This window comes from Protopterus annectens, chromosome 2.part2, assembly GCF_019279795.1.
Source record: "Protopterus annectens isolate FY-2018-M chromosome 2.part2, PAN1.0, whole genome shotgun sequence".
NCBI lineage: Eukaryota > Metazoa > Chordata > Ceratodontiformes > Protopteridae > Protopterus > Protopterus annectens.
In genome coordinates, this window is record NC_056730.1 from 335,014,438 (window position 1) to 335,032,492 (window position 18,055).

Below are 18,055 nucleotides of genomic sequence, written 5' to 3' on the forward strand. Positions count from 1 at the left end.
AACTCCACCTCACAAGCAAACTTTTCCAGTTCACACCATTTTATCCTTTGTGCTGCGCCCACACTCCTCCTCATCTCAATCACCAACATCTTCTCACATACCAACATTCCCTGCTGCCTAAATACACTTTCCTCTGTCACCACTTTACAGTCTCCAATCTCCTTCAAACTGGCCCTCTTACATTGGATATATTCCACCTGTGCGCATCTTACATCACTCCTGTATGTCACCCATGCTCCTCACTCATGTCATAGTGTGTATTTACCACAGCCATGTCCATCCTTTTTGCAAAATGCACTACCATCACACCATCTCCACTCCTTTTAACACCATACATACCCATCAATTCCCATCCCCTCTGTTCACTTCACCAACATGCCCATTGACATCTGCTGCAATGACCAGTTTGTCACCCTTGGGCACAGTCATCACTACGTCATCCAACTGATGTCACATTTCTCTTTCTCATCCATTGCACAACCAACTTGCATAGCATATGCACTAATAAGTCATAATTACACCATCAGCTTACAGCTTCAGAAACATCACTCTATCAGCCACTTATGTCTTCCTCGAAAAACACTCTTAGCATACTGTTCCTTCAGTAGAAGTCCTACCCTGTCCACCTCCAGTCCATACCTTGATAGCATAATTGTGACCTACCTACCATACACTCTTCCTGCCATATGACTGTTGTAAATCCTCCAGGGGATGCCTGTCATTGCAAAGGCTACTGTGCTATTGAATGACTCAAGTATGTTACAGCAATATTGAAACACTGTCACTGATTTTGTCCCATTGCACCCATTTATGCATGGCATCCTACAGATGTCCTGCTGTAACAGGTTGAGAGGGATGACTGCGCAGCAGGAGTGTGAATGTAGTGTGCCATAATGACATAGAACAGGTATGTATGTGAGGTATTAGCTTTATACATGTCAGTATGAGTAGGTCTATGTGTCCACCTCATGAAAACAGACATGGGATGCAAAATGTCAGTTAAAACTGCTGTACATGTTGTACACGTGTAATCTTAGTTACCGTGCACCCAAAAGAGTGACATGTCAACAGCTACTGATTGTTGCATTGCCCTGGCACAGCCATGGTTAGTACAGTAAGCATGATTATCATTACTAAATTTGAGAGGTGTTCAGCTGTGTTATGACTTTGTGGCCATGCCCACTACAAACAACTGATTAAATGCATACATGGCTGTATGGACTCAGTAATACCTTACTTGTCATACCTGCCTCCACCAACATACAGTAATCCACTTTGCTGGACAGCAGCATTACACAAACCACAGACTTGGTCCCTATAGTGGTGTACAGGGCAAAGTACAGGCAGTAACCAACCTGGCATCAAGTTAGCCATTGTCTGAACAGGCATATAAGGTCACAGGTGGATTACTGTAAGGCCAACTATGATTACAAATTGGAGACATCCACCAGGGAGAATCACAAGGCCATCTTCCCATAAGTCTGCAATCTCGGAGGCAACATACAAATCCAACCTGTATTCATGGCCAATCAGATCACATGCACACACAACATAGCTACAGGCAACTTGATGCAGATAGGGTTAAGGCAAACATCCCCCCTGGCTCAGCATCACTACAGCTGGATATGTATGGCACCCACACCCCTCCCTTCATCACCAATGAGCAGGTACATATTGCCTATTGAAAAGCAACAAATATAAATATCCATGGGACGTCATATCATCCCTGTCTGCATCCTACATGAACTCAGGGATGTGCTCCCAGCTGCATTACACACTGTAGTCACACCAAGCTGCAACACCATCCACACACCATCTGCATGGAAGATGGCTAATGACATCCATTTACACAGACCTGAATGAGGAATGATGGATTATGCAAACAACTTGCCCTGATTGTGGGCAATGTGACTCATCAGGACCAGGAGTGCAATACAAGCTGATACTGTGCTGATAGATTACAGGGGTATGGTGTGGTTGTGAGTGTTGGCTACTGGTATGGTTGTGAGTGTTGGCTACTGGTATTCAAGGTACATGTGCAGGTACTGGGCATACTGTTGCCAAATGTATGGGGTTCTGAGATGTGTTTCCCTGTTAGTGTCTATCAGGTGCAATGCCACATCACCGGTGGGAGACCTTTTCACCAGCAGAATGCAACCTGATAATGGAAGCCATAATACAGAACCACACAGTATTGTTGGGCCAAAGCCAGCAACATCTGTGGGAGAGGATCACCCTGTGGGATGTCCCTGTTCACAGGGTAAATTAGGTGGGCCTGCACACAAGTACATATGAGCAGGTGCGACATCATGCCACCAACCTCATACGCCATGCCTGGCAAAGAGCTGCTGCCATGGCCAGGGACCCCAAAACCACAGGTGGGGGACCAGCCATGCAGCCCCCAATGACACCAAATGAGAAGCTCCTTGCTAAGCTTGGGCCACCCATCACAGTACAACACCAGGGTACAAAGCCCCACTTGCTGGAGCTGGGTGGCACCCACACAATGGACAAGGACAGTGCAGATATGGTCCCAGTGGGAATCAGTAGACTACTGTATGATAGATACTTGTATCTGTACAGTATCTACATGCATGTACCAGGTACGATTGCACTTGTGGATGGAGATTTCTAATACACAGACATGCAAATCTATGGTGAAGGACAGCAAATTGTGTAGTATTGGATGTTGTACTGTAAATGTGCAGACATGCTGCATCCATCCTTTTCCAAGGGCACAAGTGATTCTGCTGACAATACCTGTCTCCCACAGCTACATAGGTCACTCTTTTCTGCATATAGAACAGCTGCCTGAAGCTGGTGAGTATGCAATTGTTCAGTTGTGCTTTGGCAATACCCCAGGCATGTGGTGGGCATGCAAGTTACCAGGCACACAACTATGACTAATAACCATACTGCTTTATGTACATGTTCACTTGTTGTGGGGTTAATTGTATTGCATCACAGTGGTCACCACAGGGGCCTATCTGAAGAGAATGTAACATTCCTGTAGCATACCTCACAACCTGTCAGTGCAATACATCTGGACCGACACCAGCAAAATGTATTGACAAACTAAGGTAGGGACATGTGTGAAACATTACTACTATACAGTGGATATAAAATATTTACATACACCTGTTAAGATGTCATTTGTTTCTGATATATACTGATTGAGACCACAATATGTCAGTCCACACCTTTCCCAACCTTTAATGAGACTCATGACATGAGCTTCTCACTTGTAAAACCAAGCATCTGGACTCATGTATTGCACCTATAAGCCAGGAGATGTGTGAGGGTAGCAGACATTGTATCAGTATGTTGTTTCAGTCAAGTATGATACCTTATGCTGTCATATGTGTCAGTACACTCACTGTGGCCTATTTGGCAACTATATCACATACATGGACATTGTTAAGACAGACAGAGCACTAATAAGTTCCAAACATCTGGATGTTCTAGACACATCTGTACAGAGGACTGGTATGGCCTGTACAATGGTTACATGCACTGCATGTGAGGCAGATGCCATTACCACACCATATAAAGTAATGGTATCAGGAAGTGGTCACCTGTCATGTATGGTGCACACATCAAGATGATATCAGTCACACAAGATACAATACACACACACACACACACACACACACACACACACACACACACACACACACACACACACACATGCACCAGTATTGAGATTAGAACTCCTACCTATCTATTTATGTCTACTATAGTGTCACACAGTTATCAGATCCACCACAGGACTTACACAATTTAATCTCATCCAAAGGTACTTGTAAGGTGAATGTCATCAACAGGACTACTAAATTAGGATGAGTATGGTGGTACACAACTCAGAATGCTATAACCATAACAGTACTTGATCCTCACACAAACAGTTGCTAGTATTGAGATTAGAACTCCTGCCTATCTAGTTATTTGTATTATGGTATTACACAGTTAGCAGATGTGCCACGCAGCTTACAAAATTTCACCTTGTCCAAAGGTACTTCTAAGATGAATGACAACAACAACAGTAGTAAAGTAGGGTGGGGGAAGTGTAATGGGTGGTACACTAATCAAAATGGTATAAGTCACACAGTATCCGATTCGCATACACACAGTTGCCAGTATTGGGATCAGAACTCCTGCCTATGCAGTTATTTCTACTATAGTGCTATGCAGTTATCAGATGCACCACAGAGGTTATACAATTGCACCTACTCCAAAGGTACTTCTAAGGTGAAAGACATCAACAGGACTACTACATTTGAGTGAGGGGAAGTGTAAAGGGTGGTACACAAGTCAAAAATGGTATAACCCACACAGTACATGATTCTCTCTCTCTCTCTCTCACACACACACACACACACACACACACACACACACACACACACACACACACACACACACACGCACACATGCACACACACACACACACACACACACACACACACACACACACACACACACACACACACACACACACACACACACACACACACAATTGGGATGAGAACTCCTGCCAATTTAGTTATGTCTACTATAGTGTAACCCAGTTTTCAGATGCGCCACGGAGCTTATACAATTTTATCTAGTCCAAAGGTACTTCTAAGCTGAATGACATCAACAGGAACTACTACATTGGAGTGAGAGGAAGTGTAAAGGATGGTACACAAGTCAAAATGGTATAACCGACACAGTACATCATTCTCACAGTCTCACACACACACACACACACACACACACACACACACACACACACACACACACACACACACACACACATGCTTGCCAGTATTGAGATTAAAGCCCTGCCTATCCAGTTATTTGTACTATTACTGCATGCTCTACAGAGCTTACTGGACTTACAACTGGCCAGAGGTGCTGATAACTGCACAGCTGAGGTAAAGTATTACAGGTGGCAGGAAGTCTGCCTTTAGTTTCTCCCATGCATCTTGCTAGTTCTTTCTGTGTTGCACTTCAAATAGCATTATAGCTTTGCACTTCAACAGGTTATTGTTGCAATAAGCGTATCACACCTGGGAGCTATTAGCAGTACTCATTCATCATGGAATTAGCCACAGTACTTACTACTTATGACCACTCCTCCTAGCATGATTGAAGTGCTGTTTTCTATGCTTTCACCCATTAACCTAGTGCACTTGTTCATTCTGCGGCACTGTTGCAACTGCTTCATGTCCACAGACAACCCTCTCCTCTAAACTCCAAACACTCAGACCAGTGAGAGTTACCCCTATATCACCAAATGTGGAACTATGCACTCTCCAGCAAAGACTGGACTAGATGGTCAAGCGGATGAGATCAACACCTGCACCACACCATGTGGACTACACAGATTGCCACAACACCCACTACGACAGCTCTGACATACACTGAAAAGGCACACACCCACCTTCACAGAGGCACTCAATAGACATTTACACAAACAGTACAGACCAGCAAGACAGACACCCCCTTAGACACCACAACATAGCAAATGCCAAAGGACACATATGTCACTTACACAGTATGCCCCTCAACCTAAGCTCCTAAGGCTGACCACCTTGCACAATATAGTGATCATAGGTGACTCAGTACTGTGACACAGAGATGTCCCACTCACTATGTTGATTATGGAGGCAGTAACAGCCAACTGTCTATCACGTGCCAGCATCCAACACATGACACACCCAGTCAGGCCATTCCACAACAACTACAGGTATCACTCTGTTATCATCCATGTAGGTGTGAATGACCTGAGACACACCTCCCTGGGCTACATGACAAGAGACATGGTTGAACACTTGGACTATGTGATCCAGGCAGGTGTGACAGTAGCCTTGAGCAGTATACTGCCATCACCCAGAATGATGCTGCAGTACTATCAACAGATAATTGACTGCAACATTGGCTTACGTGTTGTGTGTCATTGTCAGGGGATCCAGTATCTCTCTGCTTGAGATAACATGATCAACAGACCTCAATGCCTTGCCAGAGATGTCCTAAATCTGTCAGCCCTGGGTTTCCAGGTACAGGGTAAGTGTCTTGCCACCCCTATAGTGCCTTATTAGTCAGTGTTCCAAATCAAATTACCACTGTAACAGCTAGACATGTATGCAATCTGAGGGTCATGCTGCTCAACAGTAGACATCTAACTTTCAAGATGCAGTCACTCAAAGCACTCCTCAGAGTAGAGGACATTGACATTTGTGCTGTAAAAGAGAAGTGGTTTACAGCACCAGACAGCAGCCCTGCACTGACAGGCTATGTTGCAATCCACAGCTGTCAGCACCAAAACATGGACCACACCTCCACAGGTGGTGTTGTCTCCGTACCCATAATGGATATGTACACCTTCAGAATAGTATCCAAGCATAATGCATATGAAGTACATCCAGTAAAACTCACTTTGGGGAATACTGCAATCCACACCATAGCCTGCTATCAGCCCCCAGCTATGTCCCTGGACTGTCAATGCATATTCATCAACACCCTGGTATCTATAAAGATCCAACCCAACACTAACATAGTAGGAGACTTTAACTACCCCTCCATCACCTGGGGAAAGTAGTCAAGCACCAGTACACTGGCCCAGTGCTTCATGGAATTCATCAGTTCCAATGTCCTGGACTGGCTCATACTGACCCCCAGTAGAGGATGCAACAACCTTGACCTGTGTTGATTGCTTACATATGGGACTGCTGCTCAACCACAGTTGTCAATCCCTACCTTGTCAGATCCAAATGTGATGTAATCAACATGGAGTTCAGCATCCCACCCATACCCCCCACAAAGGTAACCACCTTGCAAAACCTCTCCAATGCTGACATTGCAGTCATAAAAACAGGGGTGGATGACTTCACTGCACCCATGCCAATGGGAAATAGCTGCATGACTGTCACATCCTACACATATGCACTGCACAAACATGTACATGGATCCATGGTACTAGGCATAGCCAACAGAACACAGACACTGTCCTCCAAACACTGGAAGCAATTGTGATGGTCCCCTGCCATTACTAAGGTGTACTACAGAAGGAGGACACTGTCACAGAAAATGGTGGTGTCCAAAAAATGGTGAACCCCCTTATTAACCTGAAACACAGCTTGGGATCCCTTATGGAATCACCTACAGGGAGCTATGAGGGCAGATTTGCAGCAGACACTGACATCAATCATATAAGCCTTTGATAGTTACATCAACAACCTCCACAGCAATAACCACAAGTGCTTTGAGTTACTGCACAATGCTGATTCCTATCCTGACACAACATATATTGGCCACAGTCTTGCCAACACATTCAGTGCCAGCTTTATCCCTCTCCCCTCTAAGGGGATTATCACAATGGCAGATGAATGCCAGGCACCCAGCATCACTGCAGGTCAGGTTAGACCTGCATTGTCCACAGGCAAGGATACAGCTTCCATGGGACCCCAACATATCCATGGCTGTGTTCTACATGACATACAAAGAGACCTGGCACCATATCTGTGTGCCCTGGTCAGTCACAGCCTCACCTCATGCTTTGTCCTTCCAAAATGGTACACTGCTACAGTCAACCCTCTCCATGAAGGGGTAACATCTACAGACCCTGGGGATTATTGTGCCCTTAGCCTGACAAGTCTACTATGCACAGGTATGGGTGCATCATCAGGGACCTGATTGACCAAGATATGGGTGATCTCCTAACTCTGGACCCCACACAGTTTGGCTTTGTGAATGCCAGATCATGCCTGATCAACCTGGTTGACATCTTTCAGTGAGTTACCAGGGCTGTGTATGACAGTAAGGCACTGCATACAGCCTACCTCAATCTGGCCAAGGCTTGTGATACCATTCTTCATTCAGGGATTATTGGTAAGCACAACAAATTAGGCATCAACCCCTATATCAGTGGGTGGTTTGAAAACTGATTCACAAAACACACATTGTGACAGTGGCAAACTCCAAGTCAGACTGGCAAGCAGTCATGAGTGGAGTCCCACAGGGATCAGTACTGGATAGTATCCTGTACAGTATCAACCTCTCAGGAGTCTAGCCCAGCACAGAGGAACTATGTCTGACTTAGTTCACAGAGGACTGCAAGCTGGGAGCTATCATGAACTCCACAAGTGATAAAGACATCCTACAGAAAGGCCTCAGTGAGACCAATGAGTGGTGTGGAAACTATGGCCAGAAGCTTAACACCACAAAATGCATCATCATCCCCTTTGGTAAAACACCCATTTTCCAGTAATGTTCAAATCAATGGGAGCCCAATGAACACTGTAGGCATTATAAGAGATTTGGGGACACAGGTTGACAGGAACGTATCATTCAAGCACCACATTGCCACTGTGGTCAGGAAGTCCTTCTATATGGCACATTGCATTACCAAGGGTTTTGCATCCAGGAAGACAGAGGTAATGATCTCTGTCTAGTATTCCCTCATTAGACCACTCCCCAAGAATAATGGCCCATTTGCCATGTACCTCACTAGACACCTGATATAGCTGGAGAAGCCACAGAAGCACCTCACAGAGGGGTTTCTAGGCATTAAACACACATCCTACACAGACAGACTCAGACGACTCAAGCTATTCTCTGTGTCATATCACGTAATTAGCAGCTATCTGTGTTTGACTTACAAAGCCATGCCTGATCCATCTGGTTTATAAATGCTACGTATAAATACATCCACACCACACACTGTAGAGACCTCTTCCTCAGTACCACAACCACAACATGCTGGTGGGACAGGTCCCTCACCAAGAGACTGCACATGCCCTGGAATACACTTCCCATACATGTCATGCAGAGCACCTAGCTGACCCTGTTCTGGAGAAATCTTGATGAGTGGATGGGTAATAGACAGTTCAACCCAAGGATCACAGAAGTGGCTATACGTGATACAGGCACTGGGAAGTAACATCTGGTGGCACAATGGCAGGGTCCTTCTATGTGCTAGGCTTGTAAAGCCTCCTGGGCCATTACCATCTACACACTTGTGAACCTATAAAGGGAATGACATCAGCAGGACTGATAAAGTAGTGCAGTGGGTGTTAGACTTATCGTAATTATTTGTCCTACAAACAGACACTTTCCAGATGTGAGAGTAGAACCCCTAGCTAACTAATGATTTGCACTATAATGTTACACAATTACCACATGCACTACAGAGCACAGTGGGCTGAGAGCTGCCCAAAGGTGTTGATATGGGGAATGACATCAGCAGGACTGATAAAGTAGGGCAGTGGGTGGGAAACATATCAAAATACTTCTACTTACAAACCCACATACACATTTGCCGGATACAAGAATAGAACTCCTGCCAAACTAGTCATTTGTACTATAGTGTTAAATATTTAGCACATACACTACTGAGCCTACAGGGCTGACAGCTGGCCAAGGTTGCTGATAAGGGACTGACATCATCTGGACTGATAAAGTGGGCACTGTGAAGTGTCATGGATGGGAATGGCATAAAACTGTTTCACCTATAAACAAACAAAATCACAGCTCCCTCCGTTTTGCACATACAGCTGTAACACACGCACTTCTATATTTGCCAAGACTGAGATTAGAACTCCTATCTAACTAGTTATTTGTACCATTGTGTTATCATATGCACCACAGAGCTTATGGCACTGAGGGCTGACAGAAGGAACTTCTAAGATGACTGATATCTGCAGGACTGTTAAAATAGGGGAAAGGGGAAGTGTACTGGGTTTGAAATGAGCCCAAAAGCTTCAGTTGTAACCACACACACACTTTTACATTTGTTAGGACTGAGACTAGAACTCCTACCTAACTAGTGATCTGTACTATTGTGTTATGCAGTTATTGATGTGCCACAGAGCTTATGGGGCTGGGTATAACAAAAGTGACTTCTATGGTGACAGACATCTTTAGGACTGCTAAGGTGGGGCAATGGAATGTGCACTGGGTGGGGAAGGCTTGTTCATTCCTAGATCCTACTGACCTTTCTCTAAGTTTATGAACATGCCCAGTGTGTCCTTCTATAGTACATGTGGGACTCGATTCCAGGGATTGTTGTACTCCAGTCCAGTTTTTTTGTGCTACAGCCATACCTCTCAACTTGTTGTGTAGGATATCTGGAAATAGCCTATCCAATTGTGGGGACAATGGGCCATACAATGATTGTGACAATTTCTCTCTGTAATGTATGGTTTGCTAGGGTTAGAGGGTTTGTTTTAGCAGACATCTGTCATATACACCATTTGACACTGTCATGTATTGTTTTAGTACCTTGCAACATACCTCCTCAGATCATCACAGTGATTTACCAGAGGAACACAGGATGGATGATGCACACACAAGGTTTATGAGCCAAATGCTATGCATTCTTGCACAATCCAGCCTGTTGAGGGGTGTGCCTACAAGCAATTGACTGTTGGTGCTGTGGAAATGGTCCAGCACCTTAGTAATATATTACAATGGTGGAATCTCTGTGCATTTATGTTCTGGCCTGGTCTGATTTCCAGTCCACAGTTGCATAATATAAGTCTGACAGGATCAGGGTGACAGGCAGATTCCAGATAGATTTGTAGGGGATAGGATATGTGGGTGGTGTGTGTCTTGGGCAGATATGTTTGCCTATAGCTACCTGTACTTTGCATTGTGCTCTCCTCAATGGTTGACTGCACTTGGAGGGTCTTGTGTGTGTCAGACTGTTTGACCAGCCTGGTGGTGTGTGTTTGTCACACATATATGTATGGCCCACCTCATTTTGCTTGGATGGCCACATGTTGGGGTCAGGATATTGCATAGGATGAGTGATCAGGGAGGGGTGTGTTACTCCCCATGGCTGTGGCCCAGGGTTCTGTGGGTGCAGACATGTCACCATCTTCCAGGGTTAGACTGCACTTGGAGGGTCTTGTGTGTGTGAGACTGTTTGACCAGCCTGGTGGTGTGTGTTTGTCACACATATATGTATGACCCACCTCATTTTGCTTGGATGGCCACATGTTGGGGTCAGCATATTGCATAGGATGAGTGATCAGGGATGGGGGTGTTACTCCTCACAGCTGTGACCCAGGGTTCTGTGGGTGCAGACATGTCACCATCTTCCAGGGTTAGGCCTGCCTGCAGTGAGTGCATTCCCATGTTTAAACTACTATCCTTGCCTGTCGATGTCTAAAGTATCACAGAATGTCCACATCCATGACCCATATATCTTGTTGGTTACCCAAACAAGTGTGGTTTTTCAACAAAAGTGTTTTTGCAAGTCACTCAGAGTTGAAGTCAGATATTACTGACAGGTAACATTGCAGTTTCAGACTTCATACCCATTAAACATTCCATGCTACTACAAATAATTCCATCAACTTTATAACATTATTAGAGCAGTATTTCACAGATGTCCTTCTCTTTGGACTTTCATCACCCCATTATTCATGGCTTTATCCCGATTTCTGGCTGATGCTGGCAGGTTTGCTCCTAGCAGTTGTCAGCATGGCCTTTCTTTTCATTTTGTGAACTGTGTTATGTTGGTGTTATGGACCCCATGACACTCCTTAAAGGGGACTGTGGGTGAGGCATAGACATTTGCCAGAGGCCTGTAGGCCAGGTGTGACAGATGCAGGCCATCTGTAGCAGGGCAGTGCATTCTGATGATCATATGTTCCCAGGCGGCCAGCAGGAGACACCCCGAGGATGGCACCAGTAAGTTGACTGTGGGTGTAATTGACAGTTGCTTTCTCTCACTCTAGGTGACAGCTGGATGATGCTTAAGTCTAGGAACATGTTACTGCATTTCTATGGGACTATAGGGGGGTGACATGACTGTACACGATACACATCTTCACAGACTGTGCTGATATTTGCTTAACATTTTGATCCCATGTAGCATAGTGGTGTGCCCTATCTTTCATTCTACAGGCATAACAGTATCAACCACAGGTCAGATTGTTCTGACATAGACATTTGTAGTTTCAGACTTCTTACCTTTCAGAGCCATACTGCCACTGCCAGACCTGCTGTGAAATCACTGTGTAAAGGTCTATGGGTGGTGATTTCATGGATGTCACCATGTGGGGGTCTTTGCCAGGCATTTCTGTATGGTTGTCTACACCTGATCTGCTGTGTGGGGTTGGGGGTGGGTATGGGACTCCCACTCTGACATCTATGCATGTGTCCTATGACCCACCCCTCAGTTATTTGGCTCACCACATACACTGCAGTGGTATTTGTCAACTAGGGTGGTACTGCATGCTGTGGGTAGGACAGTACTGGGGATACACATCCTGCTGTCCCAGAGATCTGTCAGTTGTCTGCTGCTATCCCAGTTAGCCACCCAATTCCCTTACATGCTTGATCAATACCATAAATATGCTATCAATAAATTCCACTCCATTAGTTTAATTTGTTACAGAGACTGGCTTACCGTGTGCCTGCAGCTGTTGTGAGGGTGGTGCTTGAGGGCTGACTATGTCAGATGCACACCATACACTGCCTATACATGGTCACGTATAGGTGGTGTGATGCTTGGCATCCATTTTACTGTGTGTGTGAGTCAGACAGAGAGAGATCAGTCCCTGGGTCCCTACAGTGTCAGTGTATGTGCTATGTGTTGCTTCTTTGCCAAGGCCAGGGCATACTGGGCACACTTTCATCTGCCTGCAGGGGCAGGCTCAGGATGTTCCTCCTCCGAGTTACTCTGTGCCTGTGGAGGCCTTGGCAATGGTGGGGGGCTGTGTGGCCCTTCCCCATTTTGTTCCTGCTGCAGCTGTTTCTGCAGGATCATATTGTGTAGCATGGCACATACTATGACTATGCGTGGCTGGACAATACTGCAAGACTCCACCAGATATGTCAAGGCAACGGAACCGTGACTTGAGCATCCCAAACACATGCTCTATAATGATCCTGGTTTGTGCGTGTGCCTCATTATGGCATTCTTGTGTGGTATGTGTGCATTTCTGATGGATGTCATCATCCACGGTTCCAGTGTATAGCCAGCATCCCCCACTAAATGGCCATATGGGATGTCCTCCCTGGCAAACTGCTGATACAGCTGTGAGGAATGCCAGATGTGGGAGTCTTGATAGCTTTCAGAGCAGCCAGCACACACACTCATGATAATACCCTGGGCATCGCACATGACCTGGCAGTTGATGGAGTAGAACCTCTTGCAGTTTATGTAGACCCCACCCTGGTCACCAGGTGGTGCTTTTATGTGGAAGAACATGCAGTCTATGGCACCCAGTACCTCCAGGTAGTCTGCTAAATGGTGGAAGAGATGCATATTGTGGGTCCTCTCCTCATGGGTGGTGGGGAATTTAATGTGCTCATTGGCATGGCATCCAGGAAATGGTGGAGTATCATGGACGCAGATGCCTTTGAGACCCCCATGATATCCCCAGTTGGTCTTTGGAAAGTACCTGTAGCTAGTATTCTTAGAGCTACACACACCTTTGTATCCATTGGGATGGATTCCCCCTGTTGTTCTGGATGTAAGGCAAGGCCAGCACAGCTCCACAATTTGCTGCAGTATGTCCCTGTCCACCCTGTAGCACTCTACTATCTCCAGATCATGTAGCCCCTGGTAGGTTACCCTGGGACTGAACACTCTTCTCCTCTTCCTCATAAATCTGGGGTGGTTGTCAGGATTGCCCTCTTCACCACCCTCATCCTCTTGCACATACTGATGTATGAGAGCGACAGCAGCCCCTAACATTTTTAGTTTTTTTCATGTAAAATTTCCCTGTATGTGTACACCGGTGGTGTAGAATTTGTGGGAAAAAACAGACTGAAAAGTGTTTGCATTATTTATAGTGGTGTGCTGCAGGTGCTGTCTGTGTGATACATTCCACCTGCCGGCTCTATTACTTGTATTTGAGTGCCACTGTTCTGCATTTTCCCTTTTTTTCTTTTTCCACTTGCCATTTCTTGTAGCTTCTTTATTTTTGTGATTTAAATCCTGGTGCACGCCGCGCACACCCATTTAGGCAAGGTAAACAACACTATACAGCCTCGGACACACCCCCTTGCTTACATATACACAGTGCTGCCATTTCCTGTGTGTTTTTTTTTTTTTTAAGTCCCAGTGCACACCGCACAAACCCATTTAGCTAAGTTAAACACATTTTAGCAGAAATGTCCCTCCCTGGACGCAAACACAGTCTTCATTTCAGGATGTAAGACATTTCAACCTCAGACACACACCCTCTCGCTTAGCTGTGCTTAGCTAAGCACAAACCCAGGCAATGGAACTCCAATGTGCTTACAACAAGCATGACACACCCCATTTTCATGTTAGTTGCTCCTCCTGCCTACATGATCCTGTTCTTGCACCTACGCAGTTAGGTGTAGGTTTTGTATTTAGAATATTTTGTGATTCAGTAAATTTCTCCTCATTTGCATACCCCACTGCCTTAGCCCATAGATACTGCATTGACACGGAGCCTTTCCCCTTGACATCCACTGTCTCCTGGTATTGTTTTGATTCTGCATGCCATAGACTATAATGGCAAAATGCAAATTTTCTTTAAACTTGGGTTTTCACATTTTTTTTTCAGCACGATCATGTTTGCGTGCCACTGCTTTATGCTTAAATGGCTGAGATCTGCCACAAAAAAAATATTTTATATTAAAATTAAACATTTATTCATGCCAATGGCCATATGTTTGGCCATTGGCATGCCTACAGATGTGAATACATGCCTTTATTTGTGCTGTCATGCCTCCATTTTCTTTTTTGTAGAAATGTGTGCATTTAGTAACTGAACACATTTCTGCACTGATGCTGTTCCTGCTCAGGGACCTGGCAGCTTCCTGAATCACTGATTCACCTCATTTGCATGTTTTTCACCAGCAAATGAGGTTATTAGCATGCCGCACGGTCTTCCGTGCAGAAACAGTATAGGCATCGGATCAGCTGGTTACTGAATTGCTCGGCAGCTGAACTCCGTGCAGGAGCTGCTATTCTGTTCTTGCATGGAGTTCTAGCTTTCATGAATCCTGGGGTCTGTCTTCATGATATGGTATTTCAGAGAAGATTATATCTGATAGTGGTTCCAAATACAGGTCTAATGAGCATGAATTTTTCCTTATTCAAATATTTTGGAATTTACATACACCCACAGAGTGATATCATAAATAAAAAAACAATCCAAGTTGCTAAATATTGTTCAGCAATGCAAATGTGGATAGAAACATCCTTATACGAATAAAGGAACACTCCAAATGATAGTTTACATTCTCTTTACAACAACACGAGTTGACTGGTACTCCAAACAGCAAGTCCAGATTCCACAAAAGAAAACAAAAGAAAAGAAGAGATAAACAGAGATACTAGTTTCATTTCAGGCAATAACCATTGCCTGTCATGTAAGCTAATTGTGCTGATTTTCAGGCAGAATTTGGGTAATGGAAGCCTGCAGTTGTAATACCACTAAGTGAAGAAGAGAGATCCCTACCAGGTACATACTGCAGGTGAACAGATGTATCACAGAAGCTACTGTTATTTGATCAAGACTGCTGATGGACAGGCTGTAGAACAGACTTCCTGTGTTTACAGATTCTTTGTATATATTTATTTATCAGTTGTTACCTGAGTGAATGGACTGGCCCAACAAGGACCATTTTCAGCCATGACTTAGAACTATGTATATCTATCTATCTATATCTATAGCTATCTATATATCTATCTATATATATTTTATATATATATATATATATATATATATATATATATATATATATATATATATATATAGGTTTACTTTGATTCACTGAAAACTCATTTATTTCAAAACACTCACACCAAAACTCTGAAAGCTCAAATCACTGTAAACTCATTTCACTGAATCACATTTCACTGAATGTAAGTACTGTTGGGCAAATAAAACGTATATGCCCTTGTCCCCACTGTAGTGTGATCCTGGAGTTAGTTCCAATCAGTTTCATTTCTGCCACTTCAGTATGGTTTGCAATGTCCCCCATCTCTCAAACTTTCTTCTACTATTTCCAACATCAAAAAGGTAAAAGAATGCCCTGGGTTATTAAAAATATGTTTATACAAGGCATTAGAAATCTTCCCATTCCTAATGTCACTCATATGTTGCAAAATATATTCTTTCAAAAGCCTGTTGTTTTTTCCTATATAATAACCATGACATGCCTTACATTTAGCCAAATAAATCAAATTCCTCATTTTACAATCATGGTAGGTATTCAAACTGTATACTGTGTGTGTTAAGGGAAGTACAAATGAATTGAGGTGGAGACCATACTGCAAGCTTTATAGGCTTTAAAGGGAAAGGTGCCAAGCCTATTAGATGGACATTTCTTCTTTATCCTAGGTCCATAATAAATCTATCATCTCAAAGATGGATTGTTCTTAATCCCAAAATAGTCTATCACAAACAATGTTCCTAATACTGTCATCTGACAGCAGGATATGTCAATTTCTCCTGACAATGTCACAGACATTCCCATAATCACTGTTATAAGTCAACATTAATCTAGTGGTAGGGTGCCATTATAAGCAGTATTATGTGGCACAAAAGGTCTATTTAAAGACTGAAGTGCCTTATCAAAATAAGGTCAACATTTTGTTGTCCTCAGTCTGCTAACTTCATAGTGGGCTCTTTCTGTCTCATCGGGATGATAACTGCTATCTAAGAATTCTTTACTCAAGCTCTCAGTAGCTTCCAAAAATTCAGCATCACTAGTATGCAATCTAAAAATCCTAAGAACCTGTCCCTTAAGAACATTATTATAGACATGGGATGGATGCATACCTGTTCCAAGCAACAAAGTGTTTTTCCTAAATTCTTCATATATAAGGAAGTATCCACTTTCCCATCCTCCCTAAAGGACAAATGAATATCAAAGAAATCTATCCTTTGCTTGGAGAAATTCACAGTAAGTTTAAAATATGAGGTACTTCAAAGATACCTATGAAATTCATAAAGCAAATCAATAAGGCCATCCCACAGCATAAAAACATCATCAATGAAACACTTATAATAAATAACATACTTAAAAAATCTATTATTAGAACAACCTATCACATATTCTGCCTCTCAACTGGTCATCACTAGATTGGCATAACTATTGGCACAAGATGTGCCCATAGCTACACCTAACTTTTGCAAATAAAATATGTCATTAAAAATAAAAACATTATTAATGAGGATAAAATCCAGTAAAGTATGAATAAGGTCAATCTGTCTATTGCCATAGTCACTGATGGTCATTAAAAAGTTCCTGATAGACTCAATACCTAGATCATTTGGAATAATAGTAAACAAAGTGCATACATCTCAGATAACAGAACACAAATCATTGGTCCTTTCTAAAGTGTCAAAGCACTGACCAAGTGTCCATAAAAAATGTTCTGTCTCCTTAAGAACTGAGGGAGCCTTCTCAACAACAGGTTTTAACTTAGTTTCTACATAAACAGACAATGGGTCAGTTAGCCAACCGTGACCTGATACAATGAGTCACATTGGAAGGTCAATTAACTGTTTGTGAACTTTAGGTTGACCATGGATTATCAGAATCAATGTGTCTGTTACAGCCAAATACTCAAAAACCTTCTTGGCAAAGGCTGTCCTCATAAACAGATCATACAAACAGTCATACACTTACTAAGTTATCTTACTGACATCCAATTTGGAAATTCTGGAATATGAGCGCAAATCACTAAGCATCATCTCCATTTTCCTAATGTATACATCTGCATCAAAAACCACAATCACCCCCCTCCCCCATCAGCGGGACACATAAAGATGTTAGGATTGTCCAGTAGTTCCCGCTAAGCTAGCCATTTACTTTCAGTTAAGGTATAAAACTTCTGTGTGAGATTGGAATTCAGAAAGATGAAATAAGTTACTGTGATTGCTTCAGTAAATCAGGATAAGTAATAACAGCATCCACATTCCTCGTGTTGTTAACAGTTACAATGCTTTGAGTCTTTTCTTAAGAGCTTATCTGATTAACAACAGTGACAAAATAAAAATCACTGTTTGCATAAATCAGCAACCTATTATTAGAAAAGATAGGGCGAGTGGTAAAAGATCAAGTGACCAAAGCC

The 18,055-nt window shown here is 43.4% G+C and overlaps 1 protein-coding gene across 1 annotated transcript in view; it reads right to left on the reverse strand.

Moving 5' to 3' along the window:
• LOC122795624 (baculoviral IAP repeat-containing protein 1-like) overlaps positions 1 to 18,055 on the reverse strand; it is a 799,118-nt gene that overhangs the window by 683,801 nt on the left and 97,262 nt on the right. The window lies entirely within an intron of this gene.